Below are 15,432 nucleotides of genomic sequence, written 5' to 3' on the forward strand. Positions count from 1 at the left end.
CAGGTCCAATCTCAAAGCTAACAAATGCTCAGGGCCGTCACAGCGCGTATTGAAACAAAATTTGATTGGCTTACTTATCGTGGAGCAACTAGCGCCAGTCTGATGAGACCTGCGTGAAATTTGAACAGGCATGATCTTTCAGATGTAGAATCACGCTTACAAACTTTCGTTTGTGTTACACAACTCCTTTTTGGTGCTGCGAATTTTTTCGTCAGTGTGTTTAGCTTGGGTTAGCATTAGGTTGGGTCACCGTCCCGTCTGCCGAGCACTGTTGGTAAGCGGGGTGCACTCAGCCATTGTGAGGCAAACTGGGGAGTTACTTGCATGAGAGGTAGCGGCTCCGGTCTCGTAAACTGACATACGGCCAGGAGAGCAGAGTGTTGACGACATGCCCCTCTATGCCCGCATCCAGTGACGCCAGTGGGCCTTCATGGCCTGTTGACCTGTTCGGATGGAGTTCAGCTTTAGTGTGAAATTACAATGAAATGAACACCCTTAGCTGCTTACAGGCGTTGACATACGTCAACGGGGACAGATGAAAGTGTATGCCCCGACCGGGACTCGAACCCGGGATCTCCTGCTTACATGGCAGACGCTCTATCCATCTGAGCCACCGAGGACACAGAGGATAGCGCGACTGCAGGGATTTATCTCTGGCACGCCTTCCGCGAAACCCACATTTTCAACGTATTGTCCCGCACTACATTCGTAGTGCCCTCGCCCATTATACTCATTACTCGCGTCGCGTTGCCGATCCCCGTAAGAGTGCTGGCACTGTTTGTGCATTCGGTCATGTCCGAAAGAACAGATACCATCTTAGTATATATTCAGCTTTAGTGTATTTAGCTGCCGAGATTTGCGAGGATTTATGCACACACTTGAGCACTTCCGTAAAATTCGTTGTGCCTACGTAACTCGATAGCAGTCGATTAACGTAATAGACAAGTACACGTCATTTTGACGTTCCTTCCTAGCAAGCTTCGAGTGAAACTAGTTTCCCCCCCTCCGATGCCGTCTCGCGCTCGCCACGTGGCTGCGACCTGCCGCAGCGGTGAGGCCGCTCGTTCAGCCGGCCTCGGCCGCTCGATGGCACACGCCATCTGGCGAGACGGCGTCGCCCTACCCGGTTGCGCAACGCACGCGGCTCGTGGGCGGCAGCGGCACACGAAGGCGCCGCCAGCAGGCGGCCGCTGGAACCGGACCCGCCGTCTGCGCGCCGCCGCGCGGTTCAAGGACGCGCCGCAGCCGCTGGCGACCACACGCAAGGACGCAGACACTTGCCGCGACCGACCGCGTGCTAAGCGCACCCTGCAAAAACTACCCTACCAGGCTTTCATAATGGTCTCAAGTCGCCGACGAAGAAGATGATAATGGTGGTGATGTTTGGCTCGTTGGACGCTCAATCGCGCTGTCATCAGCGCCCGTACACATTCCCAGTCTGTACACAGTCCAATCTAGCCACTTTCGTGAATGATGATGGAATAATGAGAACAACGCAAACACCCAGTCCCCGGGCAGAAATCGTCGACGAAGAGGGACCACGTATTTCTTCACGTGTATGCCGTATTCTAGGACTACCAAATTGAGAGGATGTTGATTGCTGCGTTGCACCTGCTGTACCAAACCATTTCAGACATTTTCTTTGGGGCTATAATCGGGTCATTTAGCAGCCCATCCGAGCTGCAATAGAGCGCCTAAGAAGACACTAGGTCACGGAGGCTATTGAAATGATCGTTGTTGTTGTTGTGGTCTTCAGTCCTGAGACTGGTTTGATGCAGCTCTCCATGCTACCCTATCCTGTGCAAGCTTCTTCATCACCCAGTACTTTCTGCAACCTACATCCTTCTGAATCTGCTTAATGTATTCATCTCTTGGTCTCCGTCTACGATTTTTACCCTCCACGCTGCGCTCCAATACTAAACTGGTGATCCCTTGATGCCTCAGAATATGTCCGACTGACCGATCCCTTCTTCTAGTCAAGTTGTGCCACAAACTCCTCTTCTCCCCAATTCTATTCAATACCTCCTCATTAGTTATATGATCTACCCATCTAATCTTCAGCATTCTTCTGTAGCACCACATTTCGAAAGCTTGTATTCTCTTCTTGTCCAAACTATTTATCGTCCATGTTTCACTTCCATACATGGCTACACTCCATACAAATACTTTCAGAAACGACTTCCTGACGCTTAAATCTATACTCGATGTTAACAAATTCCTCTTCTTCAGAAACGCTTTTCTTGCCATTGCCAGTCTACATTTTATACCCTCTCTACTTCGACCATCATCAGTTATTTTGCTTCCCAAATAGCAAAACTCCTTTACTACTTTAAGCCTCTCATTTCCTAACCTAATTCCCTCAGCATCACCCGACTTAATTCGACTACATTCCATTATCCTCGTTTTGCTCTTGTTGATGTTCATCTTATATCCTCCTTTCAAGATACTGTCCATTCCGTTCAACTGCTCTTCCAAGTCCTTTGATGTCTCTGATGATCACCATACCCTAAATGAGTGGACTCAATTCGCAGTACTGAAAACCATCACAGAACCACCTACGGTGTTCACCCGGGTAGCTGCGCGATCAGGGCAGGGGATTTCTAAACGAAGAGGCCGGATTCGACTCCGGCCCAGGTTGGAGATTTTCTCCGCTCGGGGACTGGGTGTTGTCCTTATCTTCGTATCGTCATAAGTGACATTACTATTGGGTGGCTGAATGGGCTCGGCCCGAAAGCCAAAAAATAAAAAAAGAATGGACACCTTCGGCTTGAATGACACTCACCACACCCTGCGGGTAAACGCTCAATTGGGTCGTCGGTTCGTTTCACACCTCGCATCATTTGTAAAAGAGACAGAATCTTCGTACCACACTACACGATATTCTCTTGCGCAATAAGTTAGTACCTCCTGTACAGAAGAGTGACACTGTCACAAGTGCCACACAAATGCGGAAAGGAATGCGCCCGCATTAGCCTTCAAGCTACGTATATTCACTGCAGGTATTAAAAACGAAAAAAAATATATCTTCGGCATTCACAGAATATTTTAGTGGTAGTCACGCCCCCAGCCAGAATCTATCCAGTTTCCTTGTTGTTTGGCTCAAAAATGTGCGGATATTTGCCGCTGTAGACAACGCCCTTTCATGAGGTACCCAATTCTCAGTGTCCATTGCATGCAGTTCCCTCCGTAATGTTCGCTTGGAGGCTGGATAAGAAAATCCCTGCATTCACTGAAGCAGCAGTTCATGTCAGGTCTGAAACCGATTCTCGTGGACAAGGCCTCAACTAGTCTCTTTACTGCGGCCACTGCTGTTATGCTATGTTAAATAGCCGCGAATTATACACAGTTCGTTGAAGTCACTAAGACAGTCCTCTACGCACGGCCCAGCTTTATTCACGGACTCGTCATGAACACGTTCCGAACAAGACAACCCCTTCCTACCATTCTGTCACGTCTGCCCGTCGACCTGTCTTGCTACACTAATTTCATACAACAGACTGCCACATATCTACCACTTACCTCAGCAGTGGAGTCACATGGTACTAGTGCAAAAGTCAGTAATAGTCAATCTGGTCCCTAATGTCTACTAGTAGACTGAAGGCGGTAGGCGTTTTAAAAAACATTTTATTACGTTATCATAAATTTTTTATCTAAAATGTTTCGTTGGTAACTATTTTTATATGCTTTAACTTGCTGTTACTCTGCTTTATAAACTCCATAAAGCGAAGTTAGTTCCCTACTTTGTAAATTACCATTACTGTGGAACCGGCGGGTGATTAGAAAAAAATTTAGTAGCAACAGAGATGTATAAGTGTACTGCAGGTAAAAATGGTTGGTTACTCCTGTGCTAAACCGTCTACAGAGCTCCAGAGGTAACAGTGAGAATGTGGCCTGTGTTTTGTACCGTGAATTTACGTTCTGCTGACTCGCTGTAACTCCAGTAAAACAACTTGATTGAATGGCGTCGGGCAGTGGTACCGGCGACCAGCCAGCCACGCTTGACAAGGTTCGAGGGGAAAAAAGAAAAAAACCCGGTGGCCTCGTGGCTGATCCGTACACTCGACTCGCTGAAATGACAATTATAAAGTTAATTTTAATACAAGCAGAACAAATAGCATCACCAAAGTCGCTTTTTATTCGACAGGGCGGCTTTTATACTCATATGATGATAATCCCCTTTGTGTTATAATAATCAAGTGATCATTCCACACATGCTAACACCAACCACGTTTGGTAAAGTGTAAGAGTTCAACGAATTTCGCTCTCCACTTCATACTTTGCGACGGAATTAGCTCATTCTGTACGTCGGTTTGTGACTTTGACGCTTGGCACACCACCGTACGGTGTTTGATGGTAATAGTAGTTTCATTTCCATCGATTTCCATCCAGCAGATCGTTAAGAACAATACCGCTGTATTTTCTTGATGTCGAAAGGCTAGCTATTTTACTTCATAGAAAATTAATCAGGTTACCGAACACACATTCATAGTCGAATTATATGACATCCAAGGCAGCTGAAAATATAAAAAGGTTTTGTTCAAAGGTTACATATTATAAGGGATGGTAACTCCCTATCTGCAGAAAAGGAAAGCTCATACCCCCAATTTATTTGCATAAGTACAGTGACATCACTGACAATTTAATTTTAACAGAAGGCTCACAAGAAAACATGATATCAACCTGGATACGCTAAGAGCTATCTCAATGGACAATTAATGCTCACCGTAACATTGACTCCATGTTTATACAGATGACTTGGTAATTAAAAGAGCTGAAAATGCTGGAGCATGAGTAAATAGACCACTCCTTTATTTTGCTTGTAAAAACAACTCTGATAGTAAAGCTGAGGCCATTAACTATTCAACTAACGAGTTTCAGAAAACAGTGATAATGAATGACTCAGAGTAAGCCATTGAATCTATATCATCATAAAAGCAACAACAAAAATTAGCCAATGCCAAAATTACGTCTGGTGTAAACAATTAAAGGTAGGAACAGAAGTAACTTAATTCATTTAGTTAAGGATCTCGCTGTGATGAGCTATACTCAAGAGCAGGTCGGACGAAACTTTCGTAACTGACCTCCCGCTACAGACGAATTTCACTTCCTTAGGATTCTTCCAATGAATCTCAGTGCTTTATCTGGCTTCTCCATAACATGGCTTACCTGGTCTTCCAGACTTAAATTACTCCACACATTCACCACTATACACCCAGCACTCGTGAATGGTTTCTCACCGACAATGATATTAAACAATATCCAGGTCTTTTTGCTTATTTATTAGCTGTAAATTACATTCGGTCATAATGAGGATGTTTTTCGTGAATTGCTCAGTCCGATAGGGAATCAATGTTGAAATGTAACTCAAAATTCCTCTCACTAGTGACTACCACTAAAATATTCTGTGAATGCCGAAGATATATTTTTTTCGTTTTTAATACCTGCAGTGAATATACGTAGCTTGAAGGCTAATGCGGGCGCATTCCTTTCCGCATTTGTGTGGCACTTGTGACAGTGTCACTCTTCTGTACAGGAGGTACTAACTTATTGCGCAAGAGAATATCGCCGAAGGTCGCCGAGCGTATTACCTTTCCCCTACTGCGCACGAAAATGTTACGTAACTAGGGAGATTCTTCATTCGTAGGAGTCGATTACGTTCCATCCACCTCCCAGGTAACGTCAACTATTGACACTCAGAAACGTTAGTGCAGATTTCCTTATTACTCGCATTCCCCTTTTTTCTGTTCTCTTTCTGTATTTCTATATGAGACATATATTGATGTTCCTTGCAACCCCCTCCCAGTTGTTTCAACGAAGGCGTTGGCTGTACGAATGCATGCAGACACACTTCCTGCTTTACGGCTAGTTAAAATAATGTAAAAATTTAGAATGATTCTATCGGCTACTGGTCGGAGACGAGGTACAGGGAGAATTGAAGCTGTGAGGTCCGTTCGTTAATCTTGCTTGGGTAGTTAAGTTGGCAGAGCACTTGCCCGCGAAAGGTAAAGGTCCCTAGTTCGAGCCTCGCTCTGGTACACGATTTCAATCTCCCAGGAAGTTTCTTATCAGCGCACACTCTGCTGCAGAGTGAAAATTTCATTCTGGATTACACGTTACGTTTGGTAACGTAGCAGTTAAAAAATTTGGCATTTTCGCATTTACTTCCGACTCAGTCTACACTAGGATAAGTTATCCATTTCTTAATATTAGTGGAAGCTCCTAATGCCCTCTGATTATGACAAGGTATCGATGTAATGAGAGTGGTTTAAAGAACAGGTTGCAACTGCATTAACTATGACCTCCGAGAATCCATCGAACTATTCTGCTAGGGCTTAGTACAACTGCGTTTTGTAATGCCAATAAGGTGAAGGTTGCAGGTTACATTTTGTGGGATCTCCGCAGTCTATTTTGAGACAACATCCATGTCCAATATTACAATAGCGACGATGTGTACCCACTCAGTTTCGATACGGCCCGTACCTCATCTACCACATCCCTTTGCTTGCCAGTTTTCAAGTTGCAGATGATTTGTAAACTCCGAGTCTTTGGTCTATATGGAACATTACTTTCTCAGCTTTGTGTTAGTAAATTGTGGGTAGCTTTTTGTTTGTAAATTATGGGTACTGGGTAGAGTGATGTCTACGAGGAAAGTGATTTGCTCACCTTTATCGGCCATTATTGCATAATTTCCATTGCAATGAACTGTTTCATCAGTTAGTATGCTGCAGTTCCAGTAAATGTTGAGTTTTTCGTTTTATGCTACAGTTTCTCTGCTACAGAGGAATCCTTCAGTGTCTGATACCATTGTCCCAATTTGTAGTAGATTATTTTATCTTCATCATCACTTTTCAAATGTTCTGTGGATGTCCTGGTTTTAAATCCAGGTGTAATGTCCGATGTGATCTCCTTCTAATTCCCACGCTCACTGCAGCTACCATCTAGTCCTTTCTCCTTCAGGATATATTTCCGGTGGCTCCTCATCTCAATGACATGGTGCATCGCTGTTAGAAAATCGCAAGTTACTGTTTGCAAACCGCACGAATCAACCCATTTTCAGTATTTGCGTAGCTACATGATCGCGGCTAAAGTAGTCTCCATGTTTGGATGCAGTTTTTTTTTCTAATCCAGCTTATTTCCTAGGTATTAATTATTTCGGTCTCAGACCTTGGGACTGTTTGGATTTGTGGTCCCTCAGTGTCGAGGACATCGCCATATTACTGACGCCATTTTGCGGCTTGTACTCCGCAGCAACAAACGACAGAGCTCCGCAACCCAAAGAGGGGATAGCTAGTGCTTCCTTCTTTCCTTTCTACAGTCCTTGCTGTCTGTGAAACGTCGCAGCTGCCAGCCTGGGTTCAGACGCAATATTTTTAGAGCATGTCGGGCGGACGACGTGAGTTTGAGATGAGAGACGAGACGGCTGTCGACGCTCTTTCATCTCGCAGACGCCCAGCCGCGCATGCAGTCAAGTGGATGCCCATTATTCCATTGAAACAATTGCTAAACCGGTCATCTAACAGGAATAGCGACACCAAGCAGTCGACGGGCGCTGTAAATCTCACTACAGCCACCGTTCGACGTACTCCATCACCATTAAGCAACCTGACAAGCTCAATAAAGAGTTCGCTGGCTCCTTCACTCGTGACATTGCGGAAACTGTGACGTGGTCAGGGCTGGAGATCACCAAACGAGGGTGGCAACTACAAAATACGGAGTCTAGAAACCTCACTGTGTCTTCCTTATTTCCGTATTACAGAATTTAATACGGCTCTACACTTTTTGTAAAAGGAGAGGATTTTCGCTTTGGTCCCTTCATCTAGATTGCAATTTGAAGGCTAAGATAGCCATCAATTTAAAGGTTAGCTTTACTAGGTCTTTTCCTAGGGGAGATGAGATACTCTTGCTCTCACTGCAACTGTAAATAAGCCGCCCCCACACCTGTAGTTGTCATTCTATCATCGGAATCACGTCGCACCTTCGAATATTTCATGCACAAAATAGTATTCAAAGGCGAAAGTGAAAATACATGCTAAATGGACTCGTGGAAAGACGGAGATTCGTACATCGACAAGTGGATATTAGCTTCAAAGTAAACGAACTGAGCTATCACATTCTGATGCTTATTTAAAGCTAGCGGCTACAGTTGTTACGGATGCGATTTCTGTAGTTTTTTACGCCATAATTGATTGGTAAAGTGCTTTTGTGTTTCTTGCCAAGCCACCGATTCCGTTTTCTGCGCACAATATTTCGACGGTTTACCTGATCGCCATCTTAAAGTAGCGTGTGCGGTGGTCTTACGTGCATTTGCTGCCTGCTTGAAGTAAAGGCCGCTATTACACACAAGACCATAGCTTTCGGCCTTATCAACGAATCACTTCATCACAGATCAGATGACTGTGTCAGTTAACACGTTGTTCGTCTTGGTCCTCCTGTAATGATCTCGACGTCAACGTGACGTTGAACCCCAATCTTTTTCCTTTTTTCTCCGTTTTGGTCATCTTCACAAGTTGGACCACACTTGTGCAGTCACGGCAAATATATTGTGGTGCATACATCACAGCTCTGTATTATCAATCGCGATCAGTGACACCGCAGTGTGTGTGTAACACCGTCGTGTAACCTGATGATGATGATGATGTTTGGTTTGTGGGGCGCTCAACTGCGTGGTTATCAGCGCCCGTACAATTACCCAATCTTTGCTCAGTCCAATTTCGCCACTTTCCTGGATGATGATGAAATGATGAGGACAACACAAACACCCAGTCATCTCGAGGCAGGTGAAAATCCCTGACCCCGCCGGGAATCGAACCCGGGACCCCGTGCTCGGGAAGCGAGTCGTGTAACCTAGTGAAGTAACGCTGCAATGGATGATTTCCCTACCCCTCTCATTTTGTCTCCAACTATTTATAACTGTTGTATTGTTCTACTGTTAACGATGCACTACATACAGGACGGCAAACTTTAACAAAACAAATTTGATTCGTGCAAAACTGATTATTGGTAATGTGTCTTCCACTGAGGTGACGTAGCTCGTTGGCTTCACCAGCTGCTTCTATTGCTTCTGAGATGCCAATAAAATCTTCGATGGTTACAACAGACCTGACCTAGATATATAAACATGGAGTATATTTTTGACTCCTTAGTTACGTTCCTGATACCTCAGCGGCCTCATTAGCACATGATGATGGTGATGCACGTCACCGAAATGTTGTGCTAACTAGACACTCTCATTCGGCTACACCTAGGTTTGAATATCAGCGTCATGTAAATCACTCTTCTTCAACATATTAGTGACTGAGGTTGCACACTTGCAAAACACTGGCCTTATTCTTCGTAGATGTAGATTTCGGATCCAGATAGTCTGTCTATCTACCTTGGATCTATTTCTGCTTTTATCCCCATTTGCTCAGATAGTACTCCATCTATGACGTTTCGTTGCAAACAGACGAAGGAAAGAAGAGGTCTCAATTTGTCTTTGAATTCATTTTGAGAAACTAGCATCATCTTAGACTGCAATTCTGAAAGACCAGCAGATTTATGTCATATGGGATGCGCTTGTACGAAAAATCGTGGTGCATGCACCACATCTCTTTACCATCAAAAGTGGTCATTCAAATGGCAGCGTGTGCATATGCCTATGGACTGCTTGTCCTCTTAGCACATCTCTGGCTACTGCGTTCGTGACTAAACTCGATTTAATTTTTTAACGATACGTTCGCTATCAGCACACCCTTTTACAGTGAAACAGAACCGACAGGGCTCCCGTTCGCCCGCAGCAACAAATTCAAACGTTCAGTAGGTATATTCATTGTGTCACACTCGCCGTCACATTCTTCGGCGCAGTGTAGGGCCCACGCTTTCATTCAGCATTCCTCGGCAAGAGAACGGAATGACGCATGCGCAGATCACTCGTGGCGGGGCGAGCGCTCACTGGCGTGGGAGTTGGGGCACAGCCGCCAGCGTAGGTCGGTGCCATTCGCTGGAACGCTTCCAGTTTCTCCAGGGCGCGGGGGACCGCCTGTTGGCCGTGTTCCACGCGCGTGGTCGTTGCCTCGTCAGCTGCGAGGCACGCGGAATCCAGCTGTCCAGGCGCGCCGACGGGGAACCCGGCCCGTACATGGAACCGCTGCCAAGCGAGGTCGGCTCCACCGTCCCACGGCGAGGACCGGTTTGTTGAGCTCTGTAGCCGGTATATTTCCGGCAGACAACAGACCTTCTGCGCTTTTTCCTCAAGCGTGTGAGCAACGGCCTTGCTACACGAGACACAGCCAGCTGCTGCTGTTAATTTCGTAACTACTAAAAAGACCTCTTTGATTGAGGAATGCTCGGTAAAGTTTTCCGAACGTTTCTAATGAACAACTTTTGCAACAGAAGAGCAAAAAATAATGTTATTCGTACATCCAGTTGGACAAAACGAAGGGGTCGGTTGACAGGATACGCCATGAGGCATGAAGAAATCGCCAGTTTGGTAATTAACGGAAATACGGTGGGTAAAGATTCTAGATGGAGATCGAGACTTGACTGGTGGGAGATAAACAGGCTTGCACAGGACAGAGTATCGTGGCGATGTGCATCAAACCAGTATTCCGACTTAAGATTACGTCATCTCTTCTTTACATCCTCTCTCAAATGTTCTCTTGTACAAGAATTAGTACCGTAATAAAGTTTTTCATCGCCTGAAAAAATATAAAAGTACGTAAGTAATCTTTCGTCTGTTTACAGGTATACCTCGAGCTCGCTGAAACATCCGCACCGCAGTACCTTAGCACACCGCTAGGGGAGCCAAAAAATGGCGCGGCCTTCTCCATTTTGTCAGTTGGCGGCGCCATTTTGTTTTCGCCTAGGGGCGTGCTACGTTACCGCGATGCGGGTATTTCAGTGCGAACCAGGACTGTAGACGTGTACCTACTATAAACGAAAAATTAATTACGCAGTTATATTTTTCGAGTTGGTAATTAAAACATTATGACTACGTCTCGTAGGACGCCGTGAAGAAATATTCTTGCATCCATTCCCTGTTTGGTTGTATTATATTTTGCCATATGAAAAAGAAGTGTTCGTAGATGTGACAATACGGTAACTCCAATATTTCCTTTCCGACTGCTAATCGTTCAAGTTACAGATTTGTCTACGACAAAGTGCTTGTTCAGTTGCATAACGACGTGATACGTAATCTGCCATAATGTTGCTTCAAGATTTTTCAACCCAGATTTTCGAGTCGAATATCTTCAGGAAACCAGTGGCAACATAAATTTGCACAGTATGATAGCTCTTCGTAACACGAACGCACAGCTCTTGACTGCAGCGTCTCACTGAAGCTAAGCAGTTCAAAACAGCCCGCACAGCATACACAGATTGGACAATAAATTTACAATTGCTGTGAATACTTTCATTGCTGAAGAATCACTTTTCAGCACGTTGTTCAATAAAATAGGATACACTCTAAGATTCACCCTTTGTCGACCATTTTTACGAGCATACCGGATCAGGTTTCATTTCTTACTGAAATACTTCAGTCAAGCTGTTACTTCTCTGGTTTCTTAATCCGTGGTATGTTGAAGCTATTACATTTTGCAGTGTTCTTCTGCTCACAAAAGAACTTTCAGGAGGAGAATGTTTTCGTTGCTATGCTAGTGCCAGTTACTTCTTGCGTACGTATATAGCAGGCTGCATTGCGGAAGCAAAATATGTCACATGTAGTCTTGTATTTTCGTTACATGCAGTATTTCGGACAATATGGGTGTACAAATAATTAATTCAAAACAAAACAAAAAAAATATCTGTGCGCCACAGACCTGAAATCGAAGGTTTATCGTTCCACAGACAACGCACTATCCCAATACTCCTCACAACCGACAAAATCGCTGCTAATACGCCTCTATTACTCGTCTGGATTCCAAGGTCTGGGTTCGAATCCCGCACCGGCACGCAGTTTTAGTGTGTCAGGTAAAACGCTGTTGCTTACAGTCCACTGCAGAGTGAGAGTTCTGTTCTGTAAACCACCCATGCTTAACGTCCTTCATTAAAATGTTCCAGTAATGAAACCTAGCCCTCAGAAATCGTTGTCGACGCCCTTTTCTATGTACGGTACATAAAAGCGAGGTTTAACAAAAAAATTAAAAAAAAGGAAGATCACATGTGTCTCCGTTACGAGATGTTATCTTAAAAATCAGCAGTAGAAGATACTTCAAGACTGAATTGTAGCAATGCGCACGTGGCACAAATACCGAACCCTCAGCCACGCGAGTGTTCGCTTCGCCACCTCGTCTCTCTTTTGCTCCGCTCTGCTCCAGCAGGCCTTTTCTTGAACGCTAGAGGACTTCCGCCACTCCACCTCCCAGAGGAGTCAACGGCTCGGAAAAAATTTTACCGGCGAAGCGTCCCCGTTTTTCTGACCTCCTTCTGGCTGCCCGTGCATTTTACAGGGCACTTTTGCCCTCTTGTTCAACACAGCCGCTCCGATGTGTATTTACCTTCCTACGAGAACTACGCAGGCTATGTCTTAAAATAGCATTTTCTGTGCAGAATAAAAATCGTCTGACATGGGCGTTGAATTTCATGGAAATAACTAAGTTTTAACTGTTCTTGGGACTCGTTGGCGGGTTAACGTAGAGTAACTGAAATGAATCTGTTGGCATTCGATTTGGCATCACTGTCTCCACTGGTACTAGAAGGTATTTTCTGTGACAGAGCGAGGATAACACAAGGCTGCGTGTGAGTGTTGAGGCAATCTCACTAAGTATCTATCCAATTTAAGCCGTCCAGATTCACTTGTGATGAACTGGACGGCAGCTGTATGAGAAGTGGATGGTCCAGCCACGGATTTATCGCTTGCAATAAGATTTATGTTACTGTAACTCATCTGAAAGGCAAAAAGTTCCAACATATCTTCCATCTTTACTTAAACTGTTGAAACCGGAAAAAGAGGGTTCTGACTGATATCGAGATTCTCGGTCCAGATGGCTCCATCTTTCAGTCACATTCATTTAGGACATAACAAACCACCAACGTCAAGTACTGCACATATAATAGGGACCTAATTTAAAAACACAAAATAGCTATTCTTTTTTGGCGTTCGTTTTTAATAAAGTCTATCCACTACAGTCGTTAATTCCGATAGACAACAGTGAGCCAATTGCACAACTGAAGTAGAAGTCTGTAGGAGTATCTACTCAGTCGAAAATCTGTTTTCATGGCGAGAAAGAAGAAACTGAGGGGGAGATAATATGATAATTCGAAACGCTACAACAAGTATAGTGTGCACAAGATATAGAAATGTTTTTCTTTCTTCCCCCGGAGATCGAACCCACGTTATGCAATATAATTTGGTTTGTTTCCAGTCAAACACGTGGTGTCACTGCCATGGCGTCATCAGTTAGTATACCGTTTATCCTGAAATTAATGTTAATGTTGTTTCGCACTGTTACTGCACTCTCTCTCTCTTTTAGTTGGCACACTAATAGCTCTACCCAACAATTACATTAATTGTGCAAGAAAAAACAATGTAACCACTAACGAGTCTGCAGCAGTGTCAAAACGTGTATGCCTGAAGAGAACGAATTTGTGTTTTAGATGAGAAGGACCCGGTCTCCAAAATTATTTAGGTGCAAACGCTGGAGGAACAGTAAAAAGCTGAGTTACAACTACTCAAGATCATTGCTCGATAAGACGAGCCGAATATTCTCGGTCTGTTTCACAAAGCGGAAACGCCATGTGTCTAGGGAAAGTGACTAACAAAAAGGGACGTCCGGAGGAAACACCTGCTGTTCTTTTCCTTGTTGCCTTTGCTGTTCTGTTTTACTTTATTTGAAGACGAATAAAGAGTTATCATGTAGAAGTGGTACATAGTAACTGAAGACTTTTCGTGCAGTATAAGTCTCTGTAGCAGAGATCCCACTATTATCATAGATTGGACCCTGAGCGTAACAGCACATGTAGTATGACAGTATGTCGCATTATTGCACGCCACCATTCCGCTGATACTCAAGAACAAGGCGAGAAGGCTCATAGAGAGGGCAGCAGACTATTATTTAGGAAGTGTGGTTTCCTTCACTCATGTCAGACAATTTCTGCGATGGTTCGTTCACCTAGGTTTACTTCGTTAATCTTTTTTCGATTTATCCCCGCCTCGATCTATGTTAACTTCGAGAATGACTAAACGATAAATACTAGGAGCTTTATAGTAGCCAAAATGTCAGGATCGGTTGCATAGTAGAACTTATTTAAAATTTACAGTTTATTATACAGAACTCGTATCGGGCCTCATTCTCATGTTTAGAGGCACAATACGAAAGATAAATAATAATTTAAAAAGATACATAGTTACATACCTAATTAGCTTGGTCAACAGTTCTGTACAGTTTCTTGATAGAGAATGCATACACGGGTTAAAGTTGTTTTAATACATACTGTTCCTACCGGAATGTTTTTGGCATTCCTGTCTAAGACAAGATATACATAAAATTATTAATCAGGTCATAAACACAAGCATTACAACAGCAAAATAATGTGTAATACGACTGTGGTTAACCAGACAGCACGTAACCTGGTCCAGTGTATAGCATATTATAGTTACAATCAGCGAATGATTTTCATATTTGTAGTAACTCATAAAGTTTTGTTTCCTCATTCATTTACATCAGTGCGTGCACCATTAGTGACATGGATAATGTCTAGTCGGAAGGCCATTTCTCTCCATGTTGTGCAAATATATGTACATGTCTATACATATAAATAGCGATAATTATAAGGGTACATAAATATTTTCAATTAATGCTCAAATTTTGGATTTTTATAGTTTCTCTCCTTTGAGTCCGTTTTATTCCTTGTAGTAGAGTTCTACACACTTCTGGTAGGTGCTTCTTCTTCCGACGCCGCAAAATTTATTCTTCTTGACCGTGTAGGTAATGTAATCTTCATTTATCTGACTTATTCCATATATATATATATATATATATATATATATATATATATATATGTGTGTGTGTGTGTGTGTGTGTGTGTGTGTGTGTGTGTGTGTGTGTGCGTGCTGCATTCTTGACATGACATTTACATATTGCGCGGAAGATAACTGAATAGCTTCTTGGTTTTGTTCCAATAATAATTATTATTCAGACAACACAAATGGTTACCACACACATCTTACAAAAAATACGTCTTCTCCCCTCGAGGACTAAAGACAGAGTGTCTCTATTAATTGACAAAAAAATGAAAGGAGTTTTTTTTTATCATTTGTTATTCGCCTTCCGGTGTAGCAAAATATATCTTTATCGACGCTTGCAGCGGCCACGCTGGTAATTATTATCATTATTTTAAATTTTTGTCATCGCGCTAATAATTATTATAATTGGTTTTGAATGTTTGCCATAGCTTGTTGGGGCTTTTCCTTATGTACCTATACAATGTGCTACTCAAGATCTCCACAGTGACATA

At 43.5% G+C, this 15,432-nt stretch overlaps 1 protein-coding gene and 1 non-coding gene across 2 annotated transcripts in view; one reads left to right on the forward strand and one right to left on the reverse strand.

Moving 5' to 3' along the window:
• The window catches only part of LOC126187491 (proton-coupled amino acid transporter-like protein pathetic), a 113,235-nt gene that overhangs the window by 69,365 nt on the left and 28,438 nt on the right, over window positions 1-15,432 (forward strand). The gene's annotated exons all lie outside the window — the stretch shown is intronic.
• Trnat-ugu (transfer RNA threonine (anticodon UGU)) lies at window positions 547-620 on the reverse strand. Its single transcript has one exon. It is a non-coding gene; the product is annotated as a tRNA-Thr (tRNA).

Source organism: Schistocerca cancellata, chromosome 5, assembly GCF_023864275.1.
Source record: "Schistocerca cancellata isolate TAMUIC-IGC-003103 chromosome 5, iqSchCanc2.1, whole genome shotgun sequence".
Taxonomy (NCBI): Eukaryota; Metazoa; Arthropoda; class Insecta; order Orthoptera; family Acrididae; genus Schistocerca; species Schistocerca cancellata.